The sequence below is a fragment of the Sylvia atricapilla genome, chromosome 2 (genome assembly GCF_009819655.1).
Source record: "Sylvia atricapilla isolate bSylAtr1 chromosome 2, bSylAtr1.pri, whole genome shotgun sequence".
NCBI lineage: Eukaryota > Metazoa > Chordata > Aves > Passeriformes > Sylviidae > Sylvia > Sylvia atricapilla.
Window position 1 is genome coordinate 104,417,047 of NC_089141.1, and position 21,153 is coordinate 104,438,199.

Here is a 21,153-nt window from a genome sequence, read left to right on the forward strand (position 1 = left end):
ATAACTGATTACATTTTGGCAGAATAGCAATAAACTTAAAGATTAAGGAAAATTAGGAAATGATTTTGAGGATCTGAACACAGCTGGTGACCAGATTGAGACGTGTCAAAGAAAGACTGAAGAAAGTCACACTGTCAGCCTTTGTACAGAAAGACTGGGAATACTTTCTCAGTTTCTTTTTCCATTGCTGTGAAGTAATACATTTGATAGGCTAGATTAAGTAGTAGCAACCCAAGAGTTGTAATTAGCACTTGTTGATGGTGCTCCCTGGAGACAGTAACCATTTAAGAGTTTAACCAAGGAGTAGAGGCTTGTAAGGTGCTTCAGAATATCTGTTGGAAACAAGAGAAATCCTGCATCAGCCACATCTGTAACTGCCTGATCTTCCTCATTGCTCTGTTTCCCACATGTCCAGCTGATGTTCCCGGGCTGTTTTCCTATCCAGACATGAGCCATTCAAGCAGACATGCATGTTATACAGTAACGGGGATCTCAGGACTATGTGGATCACAGAACTTCCTGACAGGATAGATTCAGAAAAATTATCATTTTATTATCCCATTTAATACATTTATTACTGCCATTTAATAATGGGAGAATTTATGGTGGTAAATGTTGACGATATCAATAACTTTTAGAACAAAAACCCAGATTCAAAGACAGCTATTCCAAGGCAATTGCAGAAAATTTGCACGCTTGTCTGCTGTACTCAGCTTTACCCATGTAGGTTGCAAAAGCCATCACCTTAAAATGCCACTGTTAGGAGAGTAGGAGGGCAGAATATTTTGTTACTGTAATGAATGAAGTCATCAATCCTTTCATTGAACTGAAAATAAAGGGATGATTTAGAAAATTGCCTCCAGATAGATTACTGTATGTCATCAGCTAGAGCAACACACATTGCTCAGAGCCAAAGGCAGAAGACAAGAAGCTCACCAGCTTCAGGCAATGAGAAGAAAAGAGGCTGTGGACTGATAAGGCAATAATTCAACATCCAGCCAAGACAACCCAACAAGGTGACTACAGACACCTTGAGTTAGATTCTGAAATCTCAGAGGCAGGCTCCCAGATCTGCTAACCCTGCATAACTCCCTTCTGTGTCTCAAAATCTCACATTGTCACTTCACTATCTTTATGTTATATTTGTGTTATTTGTGCTTTGCGCAGCTTTACTCATTGAGTTACTTTTGGTAGCAAAGTTACTATAGCTTTCCGTCTGATTTTTTTCTTTGCTGTCTACAGTGGGTTTTTTGCTTTAGAAAATAATGCATCTGTTGCCCCAGTAAAAGTTACGTAATTCTCCATTTACCCATAGAGTTTTGCTCACTCTTTTATGTTTTCCTGCTCATCAGTATGCACACCATCTGTGCCTCTACTACAATGTTCTGACATGGCCTCCAGACTTAATGGTTTTAAAGTTTTATTACTTTGCCCTTCAGTCTCATGCTAATAATTTTGCTCACTGTTTTAAAAATCTGCCCTTTCAAACCTTGCTCGTAGCGTGTCACCCACTGAGAAATTCAGCCCGCTCACCCCTACATGACATCAAACCTCCTTGCATGGTATGGCTGGCAATCAGTGGAAATACTGTAATAACAACTGCTAAACATTGCAGTTATATTCCAGAAAGCACAAATTTATTAATTACAGAAGAAAAGATAGCATGCAAAAAACACAGGGGAAGAGCTATTACCAAGGAGTATGAATGAAGAAATGCTTTTAAAATAAACTTGATCGCTTTTTTTACAAAATGATTGAGAGATCTCAGACAGCACCTACAGCTAATGTATGTATTGCCAGCTGGAAATACATTGTCACAGTGCTAAATGCCCTCAGTCTCTGATAATGTGCATTGTGAATCCTGCTAATTGACCCTCAAATTTAAGTTCTGCCCAGTTTAGCTAAGGGGATTTTGCAGACTGGGAACTCTCGCAGGCAGATTTCATGGAACACTTGGACTCAGAAAGGCTGGACAATACTATTTTGTCAGACCCAGGAATGTTTTGTAGCAAAGCTGGTCACTTGCAGGCTGCAAGAGGAATAAAGGTTTTCTGATTAAGGCACTGAGCAGCAAGATGAAAGTGTAAATCCCAGCTCTGCCAGAGGTTGCATGTATATCCCTGGGCAAGTCAAATCACCTTCCTGTGATTTGTGTCTGCAGCTACAAAAAGCAAATCATTATTTTTCCATCCCCAAGTATTTCTGAGAGTGAGACGTCCTTTGGAGCTGGACTTTTTCCAACAGTATGTTTGTAAGGATCTAACACAAAAGCATTTTATCTAACTGAGATTTCCAGATGTTCTGAGGAATAGACCATTAAGGCTTCTACTTAATGCATAGTATGAAAAAGAAAAACTGCAAATGATCTTTCAATTTTCTTTTGTAATGTAAGCTAGGAATAATGTACACTGGGATATTTGGATTTATATAGGTTGTTATAAAGGCACAAATGAGAGCACAATCATGACTTAATCATTCTGAAAGATTTTAGTACCTAAATCTGATTTTGTTTATTGGTGTTTTCAAGTTTGTGGAACATGAAAGAGAAAACAAGAGATGCTTCATTTTGAAACTGATGAACACATTAACATTTATTGTGGAAATATAAACAAACTTTGCAAGAATACAGACTGCTTCTTTTGTACCCTATCAGTATTCTTGAGGGAGAGCAAAGTGGAGGACTTCTCTACAAAGTTATTCTCAATGACAACTGAGTTATTTTGTAATGCTTTATTTCATATTTAATATGGTTATATTTTACTATCTTCTACAAAATCCCCTTCATTGTTTTCATTTAAACAACTAAACCCTTTCCATGTTAATAAAAAGATATAATTAAAAAAATTTATGCCATTTTCATCCAATTCCATCTGTTCAATTTTCATTATCACAGTTCCAGGGTATTAGTATTTCTTTTCTATAAGAAATAATGAAAACCTAAGTTGAAGCAATTGTTATTTGTAAGAAAAGCACTTGCCAACCCAAGGCCTTCAGCAACGATTATTTTAAATTCAAATTTAGTTACTTATCAGAACTACAGCAGTTGATTACAAAGTAAATAGATATGTGCATAAAAATTTGGAAGAAAACAATTCCAGTGCAGCTTTATGGCACTGAAAAGACATCACAAGCCTAAATTTTCAAATATCTAAATTAATTTGAAGTTGTATTTCCCAGCAGGATGAATGCTGGAAAAATCGTGACATAAGCAACAGTAAAGTAATTTTTAAATTATTATTAATTACAACAGTTTGGAAATATACATTATGTATTTGAAATACACATGGGTCAATGCCCAGAAATGAAACAATGAAATACTGTTAAAAATGTTTCCAGATCACAATGACAGAAGAAATTAACAGTAACTAGTAAAGAAGTTTTAGAACATTATCCAGCAAAACCTCCTTCCCTTCTTTATCTTAATCTAGAAATTTGTCTCTTCTCCCAAGTGAAATTATTTACCTAAATTATGAATCTAAAGGAAACTTTATAAAAATTTCCTCATGTAATGAGTTTATAAAGCAGGTTTCCAAATTAGTTATTTTTAACCTAAGTGAGGCCAAGTGTTTTCATCATTTATTGGTGAAACACACAACATGTCATATTCCTTTCCACTATGGATTTTTCCTTCAGGCTCTTCCATGAGGTTTGCCACCTTAGACTTACATATAGAGGCACATGTAGAGATTTTCATTTGAAACAGTGTGGTGATATATAGATTTTTTTTCCAGCCACACCTCCCATTTCAGCAGCCCTACTGAAACTTAACTTTAGCCTTCATTAAAAATTCACTTTTGCTGTTTGCTGAACATTGGAATTCTTGCTCATCTCTTTAAGCTTTTCTCTTTCAAACTAATTGAGAACGCTCACTGTGACTGTCAGTTAAATGGCACACTCTTTGAGCATTTTTGGGACCTAAATATCTGAGACAATCAGAAGGTTTTCCAATGAAAAACATATTTTTGTAAACGGTGTATGTGCAAGCAAGAGCCAGCCTGATGGCTGTGATTAAAATTATCTGTTCTTGAAAGTGAATCTGGATCTGGTCAGGTGAGATACACATCAGCTATTGTGGAATAACAGCCTGTATAGCTCAGCCTTACATTACAAGCAGCTCTCCCCAGATCCTAAATAACAATCCATTTGCTGAGATCTCCTGAATTATAGTTGCTTTCAAATGGACAAACAATATTTGTTGATTTTTCATTTCTCTCAACTGTGTTTTCCAAAATGACTGCAAGCTGCCAGCATGGTACTCTGCCACTAAATTAGATGAAATGCTCTCCCTGCTTTTTTAAGGACTTGAATCTTGGAAAATATGAGTCTGATTTCCCACGCACATGCTCCCATCCCATTTCCCTCATCCACACAGCATATGCTTCAGGTCAGGCCGGCTCCAGTGAGCAGCCAAACAGGAATGTGTCTCAGGAAAGAATCAGCAGTGGAATGGTTAGTGTGTCACAATGCCATGCTCAGCAGTTGCAAATACTACAGTGTACATTTCAGTGAAGAAATCACACATTGCCACATACAGTTGGGTCTTTCTAAGGGTTGGGCACTGTAACTGAAGGACTATAAAATGGTCCTAAGATAAAAGTTAAAATTCATTCTCTAATGAGGATATGCAAATTCTTTGAGCTGTAGGACTGACCATACAATTGCACCTTTTTGTAGGGGGCCTATTTAAATAATGTTATTTAGAGCATGATTCTGGGGTGAGATAGACAACGTGGAAGTTTCCATGATCATTAGTTCTCAAAAATAATTTTTAAAAATCCAAAACCAAATAAACATACAGGAAATTAAAAAAACCAAGCAAACTCAGAACTGAAAGTACTTCAAAATGTACGAAGGCAGACTTTCATGAAAACACAGCTTTTTTAATGAAAATGAAAATTCATAAAGCTTAGCCAGACTTCTGTATGTCTTGCTGCTTTTGTTTCTTTAAAATATGAAACACAGTCACTCTTCTGATCACAGACATGTGATGAAGCCTCCCGGAGCCTGTCTCTAGAACCAACAGTTTTGGGGTAAAGCTCTGATTCATCCTTCTTACCTTCCTTGCTCTTGGAATACAAGAAAAAGCAGTCCCTGAAGTCTCTTTTACAAGCTTTGCCGCAAAGCCCACGCCCTTTGCACTGGCACAAGTGACACTTCTGGACTGCCCCAGGTGAAAGCTCAGATCTCCCTCTCTGGCTGGGCTCTGTTACCCTCCAGCACCAGGATACTGTGAGTATACCATGGTTGCCCACTGGAAGTACAAATCAAGTCTTTCTTACCCTACAGAGACATAGTTATCAGCTGTAACCAGCAGTTCGTCCAAATGCCCTCTTATGTTTAGGTTACAAATGTTTTGGTGAGGGGCATGTCCTGATGGTAGTGTCCAACAATAACACCAGCCTTCTAGCTACTGCAACTTTCCTCATCAAATCTTCCCAAGTCCTTGTGGATTATAAGAAACTGCTCAAGAAGAATTAGAAACAATCCCCTGGTCTTCAGATCGTTTTTGCTGAGGGCTCTGTGAGTGCTGTAAGTGCAGACACCATGTTGGTTCCTGGTGTGGTTCTAAAACACCACCACCACCAGGTTTGAAATACATTGCAGCTTTCTGAAAGTGCCTGCCCAAGGACAAAACAAGCTCATACAAAATCAGATTATCAAAGCTTTACTTTTATATAGCATTTATTTTTCATTAAGATCCTCTCTGACATGTTACTGTTTCTCAGTTTGAACCACCTTGAAAGAGGCTTTCAATATAAATGAGAGCTGCTTCCTCACTGCCAGAGGTGCAGTTCTCTCTGCTGGCATCAACTGGCTTTTGTTACCTACGAATTTGCTCTCCTCCCCTTGAATGTCCTCTGCAGCTTTCTTCACACAGAAATTTCTTTTCTTTCCAAGACTATTTGTGTAACTCAGAATAATTACAAATACAGCAGTATTCATGAGATCCAATTAGTTTTTGAATGATTCTGCCAGGACGCCAAGCAAATTTTTTTCTGGAATTATGTATTTACCTTTAAGAAGTTTGATTGTTCAGACTACTTATTAGAGTCATTAACATAATTATGCTGACAAAGAACATAGTGCTTCAGTACTTGTAAAAGTGACTAATTAGGTATGCAATACCTTGATAAACCTTTGAAACACTCTTAAAATGGTTATTAAAAAATGAAGTTCCATGTTAATTTTTCCTTCATTTCATGGGATGTGTACGCTGGTCTGCCTGACTAAATAAAACCCAGGAATAAATTAGAGAAAATGGTAAAAAATAATAAATAATTTATCAGGTGTAATCTAAAAAGTGACAGGAAAGGAGTTGCAACCTGTACAGCTAAGAGAAAAATGGCAAAGAGCAGATATGATAAGTGTGTCTACCTACTTCAGGAGAAGTAACAGAAAATATGAGGAGGAAGTATTTCAAGTTTAAAAAGCAATAAAATAATAAGAAGTGGCTGAAACTTGAAGAAAGAAAATTCATTTAGGTTATGCACAAGGAATAAAAATGCTAAAAACAAGGACAATTAGACAATGGAAATTTCTACAAGAGGGGTAATTGGGGGACTACCACTAGAAATACTCCAGAGTAGACTAGATATAATATACACAGATTTTATGCTGAGAGTAAATCCTGCCATTGTGCAGAGTGATGGTAACCTTTTCTAAGCTGTTGTCTGATTGTCACAAAAAAAAAGAAAAGTTGAGGTACAGGTGAAGGTGTTTTAGCTGAGCTCTGACTTGGCAAGTTTCAGAGTGATTCCCCAAGCTGAATTCCTCCCAGGGAGCCTGGAGAAGGAAATGAAGACTGACAAAGCTAAGCATGGAAACCTGACAGAGAATGTCAGACAGAAATGAGAAGAAACAAAATGAAGAAGAGGCAAATACATGTTCCAGAGCCATAAGCTGCAGTCAGGGTGAGTGCCTGACTCCTGCTGCAGACACAGCCCCGTGCGCTGACACCCGCTCGGATCCTCAGGAGATGCAGAAACCTGTGCCCCAGTGTACAAGCCTCTGCAACTGCAGCCCAGCAGCCTCTCCACTGCAACACAGCCCTCAGCAACACTTCCAAATGTGCAATAATTACTGGATGTGTACTTAGCTAAGGCAAGCTCTAATTCCATTTAATTTCTATTTTTTTTTTTTAGCCAAAATCGCCCTGGCACTAACTAGAGGGTATTAAGTGCTTTTCTCGGGTGTGGAGTATACAGTAGCTCTATTATGAGCCCTTGATAATTCATGAGCAGTTTTACTCCTCATCTTAATCTGTGATCTAATTTGGGATCTAATTTTCTTCCATCCTTATCCCATCTCCCCCTACATTACCCTCCAAATAATATACGCTCTCAGAATACCAGAATAGAAATAGAAACCTATAAATCTTTCAGAAGCATTTATAGAGCTGCTCTGCACTGTGGCATGCATTCAACTGACAGCTGCTGCATGCCTTTGTGTTCTCATTCATTAGACATTGCTGTCTGGATTACATCAGCATAGAGGAATTCTTTATATCCTAATTATCCTTCTGCTCTTTCACTTGCTGCACAAGGTAGATGCTTTGTAGGTGTATTAGGAAGAATGTCTGAAGTATTGCTCTGGTTAAGCAGTAAAACATCAAATGTTCTGCCAAATCTTCTCACAATTAAAAAAAACCCCGAGCAGTAGGTTGGGACAAGTCAGTTTGTTTAGGAAAGGAATTAATAATAGATTTTCAGAGGCACAATTAAACTAAGTGAAATAATGGCCTTCCTTTGACCTCATTATTTAAAGAATTTCAGGTATTTTCTGGGGAAAAAAAAAAAAAAAAAAAAAAAAAAAAAAAAAAAAAAAAAAAAAAAAAAAAAAAAAAGAAGGTCAACTGGACAACATAAAAAGGCTACGATCTTAAGCCCAGAGAGAAAATTGCTTTGTTAGTTTAACAATGCTGATCTGTCAGCTTTGCCAAAAGTTTCACAAGTATTGATGAAAAGGTAGCTTTAGGAAGACCACCTCCATAGAAACTTAAGTGCTTTGCCTTTTTCTAAATATCAAGGACATCACTATGTCATATCTGCCGGCAAATGAGAGATATAAGTCATCCATAGAAAGGATCAGAGATGCATTGGACAGGAATAGCTGATGCACTGCATTTTTAATTTCTCCAGTTTACTAATTAAAAATCCTCCTCGGACAAAATGTCAGTTAATGATACTGAAATAACACCCAATTTCTCAAGTGATGGTTTATTAATACACCCACATGTGTATACCCCATTTGATTTTCATAGTTCAGGTCCACTCAGGATCTTTTTAACAATATCTGTTGTGTTTATTAGCAAATAATACAATACTCATGTTTTCAGCCTTAAAGAGTTGTGACTTGTGCAGCAAAGTGAGAGAGCTGTTTCTCTTTGCTGCATGCTAATGGGCACCATTTCCTGCATTGCACATCCCCAGGGCCTGCTGGCCCCGAGAGTGACTGTGACTATGTCCCAGGGGATGGTAAAACAAAGATGACACAAGGTGTATCACTCTGGCAGTGGGCTCTCAAATGGAAGAATGACGGCATATACTCCCTCACTACACTGAGCAAGGATTAAAGGTGATGCTTGTTACAGTTTTTAAGTAAAAATGCTGCCTTACCCTCTTCTCTCAAAGCCTGCATTTTGCCTCATTAAGGTGCTTGGATTAGCTTGTATTTTTCACCAAATATAAAAGGTTTCTAAGTTGTGGCAGGGAAGGATGAGGCTGAGCTGCACTTTGTAAATCAGCCATTCCTAGGAAATGAGTTTAACTCTGTTGAAATTTGTGTATGTCGCTGTAGATACATTTATGTTCATGCTTTCCTGGACCATCTCTTTATAGGAGGAGGTGCTGGAGAACTGAGTGGCCACCTCTTTCTCACAGTCCAAATCTAAGCTAGATTCACTTTTTTCTCACTTGTCACAAGTGGTGCCATTTCCCCATCTTTAAATGCTTACAGATGAGGATGTCTCTCCATTACACCACACAGGTCAGAAGGAAGGAGCCAGGAGCAATAAAAGCCAAGACTCTTATTAAATACAGGGCGTGAGCAATGCAGATTCACAGCAGCTCGGGGCACTTCATACTCACAACCGTGATTTAACAGAGAATTGGCAGAAAGGAGATGAGACTTACACATTGGGTGAGAAAGGATTTATTCATGCATGTGGTTAACTGCTGAATGACAGAATAGAGAAGGCACTCACCACAGCAAACAGCTGACTCTGTACCAACCCTGTATGGATACCTTTTGGGGTTTTTTTCAGCCACTAAAACTGTAAGGTTCAAAGGGAGATGTGTAGACCAGGGAATGGCCAAAGTCAGACCAACGTGGGATGTGCATGACCAGTCACATGATGATTTTTGAGCTGCATGCTCAGCAAATCCCTCTGTAAAAAATTTTCATACATGAGCAGTACAAAAAAAGGCTAGGTGTTTCTTTTTTGCTAGAAGCAGAAAATATATTATTAAAAACTAAGGCACCATCCCTCTATCTTTTACCAGAATACTGAATCCACCAGGCTTTATAACAATAGAAATGGCTTCTCTTCAGACCTGTGGTTTCTGCAGTGAAAACAGACCATATTCAGAATGTAATTCATTAGTTGTAGATTATTTTAGCATTCCCCCTCATGCAGTTGCCAAGCCCTCTGGTCAAAAGCACTGAGACATCAAAGGTCATTTGGGCCAATGATTACTTTTGTCAGCTGGGTAGTTTCTTTCGCTTGGTTAATTAATCATGCTCTGCATATTTCTCAGCCTCAGCCTGTCTCAGGGAAACAGTATGTGTCATTATTGGTACTGGGTTTATTAAAGACACAGCAAAGAAACTAATCTGCAGATAATACAAAATTACAACTACAAAGGATAATAACACAATATTGGACATTGTATCATTGACTGAATGGATGATGGAAATATTTTGCTTTTCTTGCAACTCAGATATTACCTAGTGGGGCATACAGAAGGACAGGTAAATAAATCTGAGAGTCAGATAGTTTAAGTCCTCCAACCTTGTCAGACTGTAATTTGATTTACAATAATTTTGCAAAATTGTCTTCTTACTGTGATGTATAGTTGACTTTCATACCACAACTTAAGATAGGAAAGAAAGGTAATTTGAAACATGAAAGAGTAAAAATCCTGAAATATTGAGGACTACAGGCAGAATTATTAAAAATATTGCAATATTTTGAGATAAACATAGTCTTGCAAGAAAATACACATTTAGGAACAGATTTCACGTAGCATACTTCAAAATTTGCAGTTGTAGTTACAAGTTGTCTATTATCTATTTCACATTAGGAGTCAGTCTAAGCTTAGCTTATTTCTCTGCTACTATGAATACAAAAAGCTGTGAACAATAAAACCAAATAAATAAACAGAAATAAATACAGAAAATAACTCCTGTTAAAGCTTGCAAGTTAGATCTACAAATTGAAAAAGGACATAAAGGAATGAGGTACATAAAATCTCACTGTGGATAGTAAGTTCAGTTTTTAATGACTTGTCTTTCCTTCCTTTAACAATGGGGGTCATTATTTTGGAAGACTGACAAAAGCTGTATATAGAATAATTTGCATTTTGGCCAAGATTGGAAAGATTAAAGAGCATCCTTAAATTTATATATTGGGAAGCTCTAAAAACTTAATTTCCTATTTTCCTTTCTAGTTCTTTGCCTAAAAATCTCAGTTCTTCTTTCCAAGGCACAACACCAATAGCTTTAGAGTTGTGTTTAGAAATGCATCTTCCAAAACTAAAGAAAATATTAAAAGGTGCGTAGATAAAATGATCAATATATCAGAATTTAATTTATGGACACAGGGGAGGTGGAAACTTCTACTGTTAAACTTGCTCAGTGTTTCCCGTAAGGAGGCAATTTTCAGGTCCTTGCAGTACTTTTTCTTAATTTGATCTATTCCACCTAAGGCAATATTATTTAGCAAACCTTAAAAAGATATGCAGGTATTTTACTTGAAATACTGTCGCTGTGCTGTGTTTTCATACTTAGCAATATCAGGAGTGGTCATCTCATGAAAATACACAGACATCTGGACTAAAATCAGCTTTTGAAAATAGGAATTATTTAGGTTGTTCAGCTGGATATAACTTCTTCCCCCTCCCAAGCCATGTGGTTGAGAAGCCAGTGAATACACAATCTCTGCAGGAAGAAAAGTAGCTCACAACAAAGGGTTGTGAGGATTTGAGAACATCTTTCCTGCAGGGACTGCTCCCAGGGATGCTGGAGGTACCGCAGATAATGAAATTGAATGTGGAAAGTTTATCCTCCTGTCCCTCTCTCAGTCTTTGTGAGAGTGATTTTAAAACCTGACTTTCTTGCCCTAAAAACATTCTCTTTCCTGATAAGTACTGTGGCAAAGTCAGATGCAGAATGGCCTCATGCAGGAAGGAGAGGGAAGTCCAACACAGGACCAAGGAAGGATCCCATGTGATGTGAGACTCTGGGCAGCCCTGCTTGGAGAAGGGGGCTGAGGCATCTCAGGAGACAGGACTGGGGGAGGGAAATTTTAAGGCATGGGAGAGGTGATAATACCAGAGAAACAAGCAGAAGACATACCCTGCAGAACATATGCCCAGAGCTTGGAACAGAAAACATGACTCCAGTTTTAGGTTTCTCTGCTATCAGCTGATAACTGTGAAACTCGCTGTAGAGCATCTTGCCCCTAGCTGAGTGTTGCTCTGCCGAGGAGGGGATCACTATTCTATCCAAAATTCTGTCAGCTCAGAGGCCCCAGGTCTCTGGAACAGAGGCACAGACTGCAGTAGCTGGATGATTGTTTTTCTGTTTTGCTTCTTTCTAGAAATTGACCGTTTCAACTCAAGCAGCCTAAAAATGCAAAAGATTATTGTTAATGATTGGGTGGGAATTAGGTATCATTTTTGGTGGTGTTTGTTTTTTTTGTTTTGTTTTGTTTTGTTTTGTTTTTTTCTAATTCTAGCTATGGATGTTGCAGATATGGTTATCTTTATTTACATGTTGCACACAGGGTTACATTTCATTTTTTCCCAAAGGAACCCAACTGCAGTAACACCAACAGATAATTCTTTAACTAAATCAACTATTTAATAGATATATGTATGTATTTATTTATGTATACTCTGTGTGCATTTTTATGTATTCAAATATTTTATATTTTCTGTTTGACAGTGGCCTTGTGTATTTTTTTACTGCACATTATTAATTCCCTGCTATGAAAATAAACTATTATTAACTTCCTCACAGGGTTTACTATAGCTATCTGCATTAATGCATCTCAGTGCTTGACAGTTATTTTGGTCACAGTGGTGACTGAAATGAGAAGGAACCAAATTCCATTCCACAGAAAGCTCTGAAATGATTTATGTCAAAAATTGCCAATAATTTTCATTATGTCTTTGACTTTGACTGGAGCATTTTGATAATCTATTTCTATATGGTGTGTAATGCATTCTCAGCGGTTGCAAAGACATATATCCATAGTCAAGCTGAATTGGTGGTTTGCAAAGCAGCACAGCCAAGATGGGTCTACTTTGCCACAGGGACAGAAGCAGCCAGGGGTAGAGGCAAAACTATGGGGGTGGCACCTGAGGAGGGCTGAGAGAAAAACATTTTCTTTCCTAAAAGTGTCGGAATCAAGTGGATTCTGGAGAACCAGCTGTGCTGCTCCTGCTGCAATCAGAGGTAGGGGAAGAGAGACAGAAATAAATGATACTTCTAAGAGGAGTTTTACTTCTTCACAGCCACATTTAGTGCCCGACATCCACAAAGTTTCTCACTGTTCCAGCAGAATTCAGCTTGTCTTTGCAAGACCTTGACCAGGGCAGAGCAGTCAGTGGGGCACGGCCACTTTGCCATTCTCCTTTTCTCTACTTTTACCTTGCTGATGTGCTCTCCTGCCTCTTTTCTGCATGCTCAGAGCCAAACCTAGATACATCACTTACCAAACAATGTTCTCTGTGTGTTAGAGCTTGTCAAGTCCTCTGACAACTTTCTTTTGCTCAGTATTGAGACCTATTCATTTTAAAAGGGAATTAGCACATACTTTGTTAGTGAATCAACAATTCAAGCTTTTCTCTTGTAATATTAGCTCATACAACAGGTGTTCCAGATACCTCAGTCCAATTGTTTCATTTAAAAGACAGCAGTAATTGTAAATCAGCTTTCATTACCTGAAGTGCTTACTTTTAAGCCCTGATAAATATTTCCCTTCTCTTTCTTGCTTAAAAACCTCAGTTTGGAAGATCATAATGATTGGTTTATTGTTTTGTTTTTGTTTTTTTTAAATAATCCAGCTAAAAGCCATTTTGCCCAGAGATAAATGCTGTTCAAACCCAGAGGGGTGGCTATAAAAAAAAAGCTGTCAGAGATACAAAGGAAACTTTCATCTACCTTATATAATGACATGAAATGGAAAAGTCAAGAAAGAGTAGCAAGGAAAGGTCAAGGAAAATTCAGAGGAGTCAGATTAGACTGAGCCAGAGGGAAACAAGGTGGGGTGGGTAAGATTAGGACAGCTTTTCAAAGGAGAATGCATAGAGAGTGTCTTCCTATGTCTAACAGACATATTTTTATTCAGGTAAGTATCTCTTCCTTATATCTATAGGCCACTGGCTTTTTCCAAGAATGCCTCAAGCACAGGATATTAATTTTTTTTCTTCTCAAAGTAACACGTTTGGAACAGTGAATTCTGTAGAGACAATAGAACAAAGAATCCTCATCTAAAACTCATTTTAGCATATTTGAGTCTAAATCAGCAAGACTCACAGTTGGGGTAGATAGCAAAATAACACTTCTATCATTCTGGTGAATTTACAGAGATAATTCAAATAGGAGCATTAAAGAAAATGGTGAGCTTGTTTGTTCATGGAGAGGGGAAATGGCAGCCATCATTAAGCAAACACAAAGAAAAAAAGAGAATCAAGCAGTGAGCAAAAAAAGCGTAGCAGGAGTGTGAGGAGAAAAGGCAAAGAATGGAATTATTCAGCAGTTCCTCAGGAATATGTTAGATTCAATCTGCTCTGAGATTTAGTCTGTTCGTTGACTTCAGTGATAGTTATATCTATATCTATAGCTAATCTCTGGGCAAATTAACCATTACAGTTTCTGTCTTTAATGTGCCTCCCAATTAGTTTGTAATTTACTAACTAAGAGTTTGTAATTTACTGGACTTAAAAATAATGTGACAAGTCAAGAGTTTGGATTTCCCTTTATTCTGTGTAGTTGAAGGAGCAGAAAGAAGGGTGGACTTGGCCAGACATGGCAAACTCCTTGTGATGTGCAGCAAGGAAAAGTGACCAAAACCTCAGTACTTAGAACTGGCATGCGGGGAGCAAAAAGATTTATCATCTTTCCAGTTATTTCCTCCTTATCAAATGGGTTGTCTCTCACTAATTTGTTAGAAACCCTTAAATGCTGCTGTTCATATTAACCCCTGGAGGTCTGTGGTGTAGAAATCCCTTGCTGGCATCCTGTCTCCTGCATGTTCACTCAGGGCAGGCTGTGCAGTGTTAGGAGCTGTACCTGCAGCAGCAAGATTCAGTCCTATTTTTTAAGCTTTGCTCAAGACAGATACCTGCAGAGCCTTCTGTAGAGTTGAGTGCATGCCTAGCACAAATTGAATGCTGCAGGATTTTTACAGCCAGTCTCTAAAGAGTTCTGCTATGCATGTAAGAACATGATTTTTGAAAGGCTTTATAGGCTGGTCAGATCAGTGTAAACAATCAAGCAGAAGCAATGGCCACCTTCATGTCCTCGAGATTTGTCCCCTGTGAAAACTGAAATCCATTGCCTAAAAAAACAAAGATAATAGTGCTCTTCAAAGAAACAACTGGAGATGCTGTAACTTAGGCAAACCGTTTCTTTTTCGAACTTTAGTCTGGAAAACACTATGAAATGTTAACTGCAAGCATTACTGCTCTCTCTGCAGATAGATAAAAGGAGAGCATGCAGTCACCAAATTACTACAGCATGCTGCTTCTCTTGCCACAGTCTGGTGTTAAATTCTACCCAGCATTGTTCACTGCAGAGAACAGAGAGGAAAACTCTTCCTTGTCCAATTTACTTGCTAGCTTTGTATCTTCAGTAAAAGCCTGATCAAACATAAGCTGCTGCCCGAAGTAGGACACATTTGTTTATTTTCTTTGTGAGTGTGTGTGTGTGTGTTTAAATGTATTCCTTTAATCAATTCACTTGTTTGCTTATCAATTGACAGATATTTTTGTTTTTCTTAAAGAAACATCCATGTTTTCATGCTACTGCAAGGTCTGCAACTTTTTAATGATGATTTTTTTTTCTAGAAACAAAGGAATTCCATTCTCAATTGGACAGAAAGCAGGGGCTTCAGTCCACTGAACCAGGAAGAGATATTTTATTTAACTATATGAGCAGTCTGTTGCAAAAGGTAAGTGAAACATGGCCCATCCTGATCTTTAAAGGCTTAACAGGATTTTCATTGCTAATATTGCATTGAAGAAGAGCTCATTTTTTTCTGTTTGTGGCTCAGGATGCACAAAGTAAACATGTCCCTAGGAGAAAAAATAATATCTTCAGTACAAACTGTGAGTCACGGCTCACTTGAGAAGAGAACTAGTGAGGGAGCAGTGCCATCTATGGGATATATCCTGTATCCCTCAACAGGGCTGGTTATCTTGGTACTCTCTTTCAAGCACTGACATGAATAAATAAAGCAGGGGCTCTCAATAATCTGCCATATGTGTTTGACTGCCTGTTGGGGATGAACAGAATAAATTTTGTTCTCCATTATTTCCTCTGTTATGATGTCTTTCTAGCATGCCAAAAACCTGGCAGCTTTTCTGAAGAGGGGAGGGTACTTTATTCTGGAATTGAAACCTGCAGGGCTGCAATGTGCTCTGAGACCAAGAGGCTGCAATGTTGAAAGGAAAACACTTCTTTCCATAATCCAAATTTACACAAAATATCTTCAGGGTTGAGGAGACTTCAGATGAGCAATGTGCATCCATGAGGTCCTACCAGAAGATTAAATGTCCTTGGTAGGTACCAGAGCAATGACTATGAAGAATACTAAATAAACAAATAGCACACTGATTTGTTGAATTTACTGCCAGATGTTACCATGGAGCCAGGATTTATATGTGTTCAGAAAGGAGTTAGACCTCTGCACAGATGGGAACAGCTGGTCCTTATGTGTTAGGAAAAGGAATAGTCTAGGGGTCGTTTTTTCTGAAGGAAAGTCTTCATTTTTTCAAGAGTATCTCTAAATTTCTCAGCTCCTTTGAGCGAGTTCTTGTGCACTGTCTCTTGTATTTGTTCTCTGTACAGCTGTATTTGCTACCAATAGGGAGAAGATAACCAAATACAGTGGAATTTCACCTCGCTCAGTGCAACCATTACAGTTCTATATATAGAAATACCTGAGTGTGCTTGCAGGAACTAATCCTAACACTAAAATCTCAAATACAAAGGAATAAAAAATAATAATAAAAGTCTAAACCATAATTATTATAAAGCAACATAATGGGCTATACACGGAATGTTCTTCACTGTAACGTATGAGAAAAAATCATGTTATTTTGTGAGATTGTTTTCAAAAGCAAACAGCTCAGAATTTAGCCAAGCAGGCTGGGAGAGAAGCCTGCAACAAGAGAAGATATCAGAGAATGAGTAAATTAACATTGTCACTCTGAATTTATATTACATAATGATAAAAGGAATTGATAAAAGTGATTACATAAATAGGCCTATTGTCCCTTTTGGGGAGAACCAAATAAGCATTTTCCTATATTTGCCCCAGCCCTTAAACTCATGAAGAGTCTGTAATTGGCAAAAATTAAGATCTCATCAAAAGTTGTTGGCTAAGAAATATGTGCTTTCTTTAATTTCATTTTATGCCTAAAAGCAAATTCTCATTGCTACTCATGAAATGAATCAGGACAACTAATCTTAAAAGTGACTTAGCATTTTTCTCTTATTCAGTTCAGGATGCTTCCCTATTATGAGCAGACACAAGTGTGCTGCTCATCACCAGTGTTTTGCAGTTTCTTTTGCTGCTTATTAGCACATTTTCCTTTGGTCTTTGGAATGGCAGAAGTCCTGAAGTGGTTAGTAAATATCAGATAAGCTACACGATATTCACATGTTCTTATTCACCAGTTTGAAGCTATTCTTTTTTCTGCCTTCAAAGGAGTGAGAGACTTGATACCCTCCATTTAAATTGTGTTCATTTAAAGGCTGTCACATTCCCCCTGGAGTTCTCATACAACTTCCCATCTTCTCAGATATAATCAGAGGAGACTTGCAATGTTAATCTCAGTTCTCTAATCAAAAGAATGCAAATTTTACTGCCCTATCTCAGTTTGACATCAGTAGGACTACTGATTACTACTAAGGGACAAGAGTTATGCTAAGCTTGCTCTTCCAGGGTAGAAATATTTTATGGCTTTATGCTGTTGGTAAGATGCCACCCTACTTCCTTTCCTCATCATCATTGTCACTGGCAATCATAGAATAGAATCATAGGATAATTTTGATTGGAAAAGGTATTCAAGTCCATCAAGACTAACCATTATCCCAGCATTGCCAAGTCCATCAATAAAAGATGTCCCCAACTGTCACATCCACAGATCTCTTGAATATCCCCTGCCATGGTGATTCAACCACTTCCCTGGGCAGCCTGTTCCAGCATTTCACAACCCTTCCCCTGAAGTAAACTTTCCTAGTATCTAAAATAAATCCTCTCTGATACAACTTGAGGTCATTTCCTCTGTTCCTGCCATTTTTACTTGGCTTGGGAGAAGAGACCAACCCTCACCACAGCTTCCTGTCAGAGAGTTGTAGAGAGTGATAAGGTCTCCCCTGAGCCTCCTTTTCTCCAGGGTAAACAACCCCAGATCCCTCAGCTTCTCCTCATCAGACTCCAGACCCTTCCCCAGCTCTGTTCCCTTCTCTGGACTCCCTCCAGCCCCTCAATGCCTTTCTTGGAGCGAGAGCCCAAAACTGGACACAGGATTTGAGTGTGGCCTCACCAGTGCCCAGCACAGGGGGACAATCCCTGCCCAGGTTCTGCTGCCACACCATTGCTGATCCAGGCCAGGTGCAATTGGCCTTCCTGGCCCCTGGGCACACCTGGCTCACGTTCAGCTGCTCTTGACCAGCATCTCCAACTCCTTTTCCTCTGGGCACATTTCCAGCCATTCTTCCCCCAGCCTGCAGCTCAGCCTGGGGTTGTGACTCAAGTGCAGAATGTAGCACTTGGTCTTGTTGAGCCTCATGCAATTGGCTTTAGACCATCAACCCAGTCTGTCCAGACACATCTTTAGAGCCTTCCCACCCTCCAGCAGATCAACACTCCTGCCCAATATTATATTTTCTGCAAAGAGTACAGCTGTCCAAGCCATGTACAGACAGTTTCTCCAGGAGAATTCTGTGGGAAATGGTAGTAAAAGCTTCACTGAAGTCCAGATAGACAACAGCCACAGCCTTCCTCATCCACTAAGTAGGTCACCTTGTCATAGAAGCAGACTGGATTTGTCAAGTAGAACCTGCCATTCCTAAACCCATGCTGGCTAGGCCTGGCTCCCTGCTGTCCCATTTGTGCCACATGATGGCATCCAGGAGGATCTGTTTCATGTCCTTTCCCAGCACTGAGGTCAGGCTGACAGGCCTGTAGTTCCCTGGATCCTCTTACAGTCCTTGTTGTAGGTGGACATTGGGTCCCTTCCAGTCAGCTGGGATGTCCCTGGTTAGCCAGGACTGCTGGTGAATCTTGGAAAGTGTCTTGGTGAGCACTTCCACCAGGTCCTTCAGGACCCTTGGCTGGATCCCATCTGGCCTCACAAATCTGTGTGGGTCTAAGGGGTGTAGCAGGCCACTGAACATTTGCTCTTGGGTTATGAGGGCTTCATTCTGCTCCCCCTTCCCTCCCAGTTCAGGGAGCTCAGCACCCAGAGAACAACTGGTCCTACTACCACAGCCCGAGGCAAAGAAGGCATGAAGAACATCAGTCTTTCTCTTGGCATTTGTCACTGTGTTCTCCCCCTCCATGTGTCCAGTAAAAGATGGGGACTCTCCTTTGCCCTCATATGGTTTTTAATGTATTAATAGAACAGGTTTTATTGACTTTACAGCAGTAGCCAGACAATTTCTGGTCAAGGTTTGTCTCTTCTCATTTTCTCCCTGCACAACCTCAAAACATCGTAGTTGTCCTTTTGTGTAGCCTGCTCCTTCTTCAAAAAGTCATAAAGTCTCCTTTTAGTCCTGACTTTCAGCCAAATATCTGTTTAGCCAGGCCAATTTTGTTCCCCTGTTCATGTTTGACTCAACATTATCATTAGATCACACAGTAGGGGTACAGAATGACCATTTTTATTGCAAAGATTATATATGACCTTTTCCTTAACTGTTTTATCCCTGCTAGGGATTTAAGACAAATTGAAATTTAACGCAGGGTATGTTTTCTATTGTGAACTACATATATCTGCTCTGGAGGTGGTAATCAATAAAGATGGTGTGCTACACTGCTTGCTGCATATGGACCCGTTAAGTTTTTCATGCACATTTCTTGTTGCTTAAAAAGTAATTCTGCTTCTTCTGCCTATATGGTGCTTAGGATCATTTCTGAATTTTCTGCTGCTGTTTTCACTACTGTTCACATATTCCCTGGATGCTATGAATGGGAACATAGCAACCATTCTGGATGGGGTTGCCAACTGAAAACAGCTAAAGTATGGAGATATGCAAGAGATTCAACTATTCAGGAATCAGACTGGGGACAGAAATTTATGAGTAGTAGCCCTGTTGCATTTGACTTTAGTAAAGCTCAGTGCTTTACTTTGACCCTTTCAAGATCATAGTAACCACTTGTACCACTGTAAGTATTCAGTATTATGCAAAGGTAAATCTCTAATACTAGAACTTGCAGTAAGTAAGTGTAGTGTAAGCTCAAATTTTATTGATGAATTGTGGATGTGTTTCAATGTAGTGCAGGAACAAAAATCTGACATATAAGCAGGAGCTGTAAACAGATCTTCTATTATATTCAAATTGATAAATATGCAGCCAATTTCAGATATGATAAAACCTGCTCTATGGAAGAGGTTTTTGCTTATCTAGTCATCTCATCCCTACTGGGAGACACTGACTCTTACCCAAAGTGTTCTTTGAATATATATAATCCACAGGCTCAAGTTTTAAAGTAAGGTTAATAGAAGTGAAGTGCCCTACTACTTAGTCCACTTCAAGATATGCATGTATTGAAAAGTCTGATTTCAGAACAAAGGATGAGGAACAATGGAGCTGTGGAGCTCAATAAATAGTAGTCTTTTTTTCCATTTAATTTTTGGGTTAAACCAGAATAAAAAACAAATCCTATTTCAAAGTTCTGAGAGATTTTTACTAGAATTGAAACTAAATCAGTTTCTAATCACAACTGAACTCAAACTGGCCTAGAGCAAATGTGTTTGTAATGTGGAACCCAGAGATCAGATGCTGAAGGACAAAAATGTGGTCCCAATATAAGTTTGTAAATTCAGTGGTGGTCTGGTGATTTTGCTCTAATCATTCTCATCTATCTAATATCTTTCCTTTGACCCTCTTTTCTATCAGTTTAATGTAATATCCTAATGGTTTATGACAAAATTTCACATGTGAACTATATAATAAATATTTAAAAATAGAAAATTTAAGAAGTTACTTTCCTCCTATTTCACTTTCCAGAGAAGCTAACATTGGCCAAAATTACCCTACTCACAAAGATTTTATTTTATAACCTCTATCAGACTAGAGATAACATTACAGAATCTGACTCAGAAACAGGAACATTTAGAAGTTGATTCTGCCCCTCCTGAGCCTTTGCAACACAAGGTGTCATTCAGGGAAGCTTGGATTGAAAGAAAACCAAACGTATGGAAGCAGCCTACAGTCAGCTGAAAAAGCCCTGCACAGACTTCCCCTGAACCTCCCTGGGAAAGAGTGGAAAAGAGGGGGAAGAGTGAGAAGAATCACACCAAGTGTTCCAGGACAATTTAAGCTGGTTTGAGGCCTGATTTCTATCCTGAAATTCTTGCTTCATGCTGTAATTTAGCCAGATACTTAGTCAGAACAGGAAGCAGAACATGAAATTCAAAAATTTTATATAATCTTTTATGCTGGCAAATCCAATATTGCATTCTCCCAATAAAA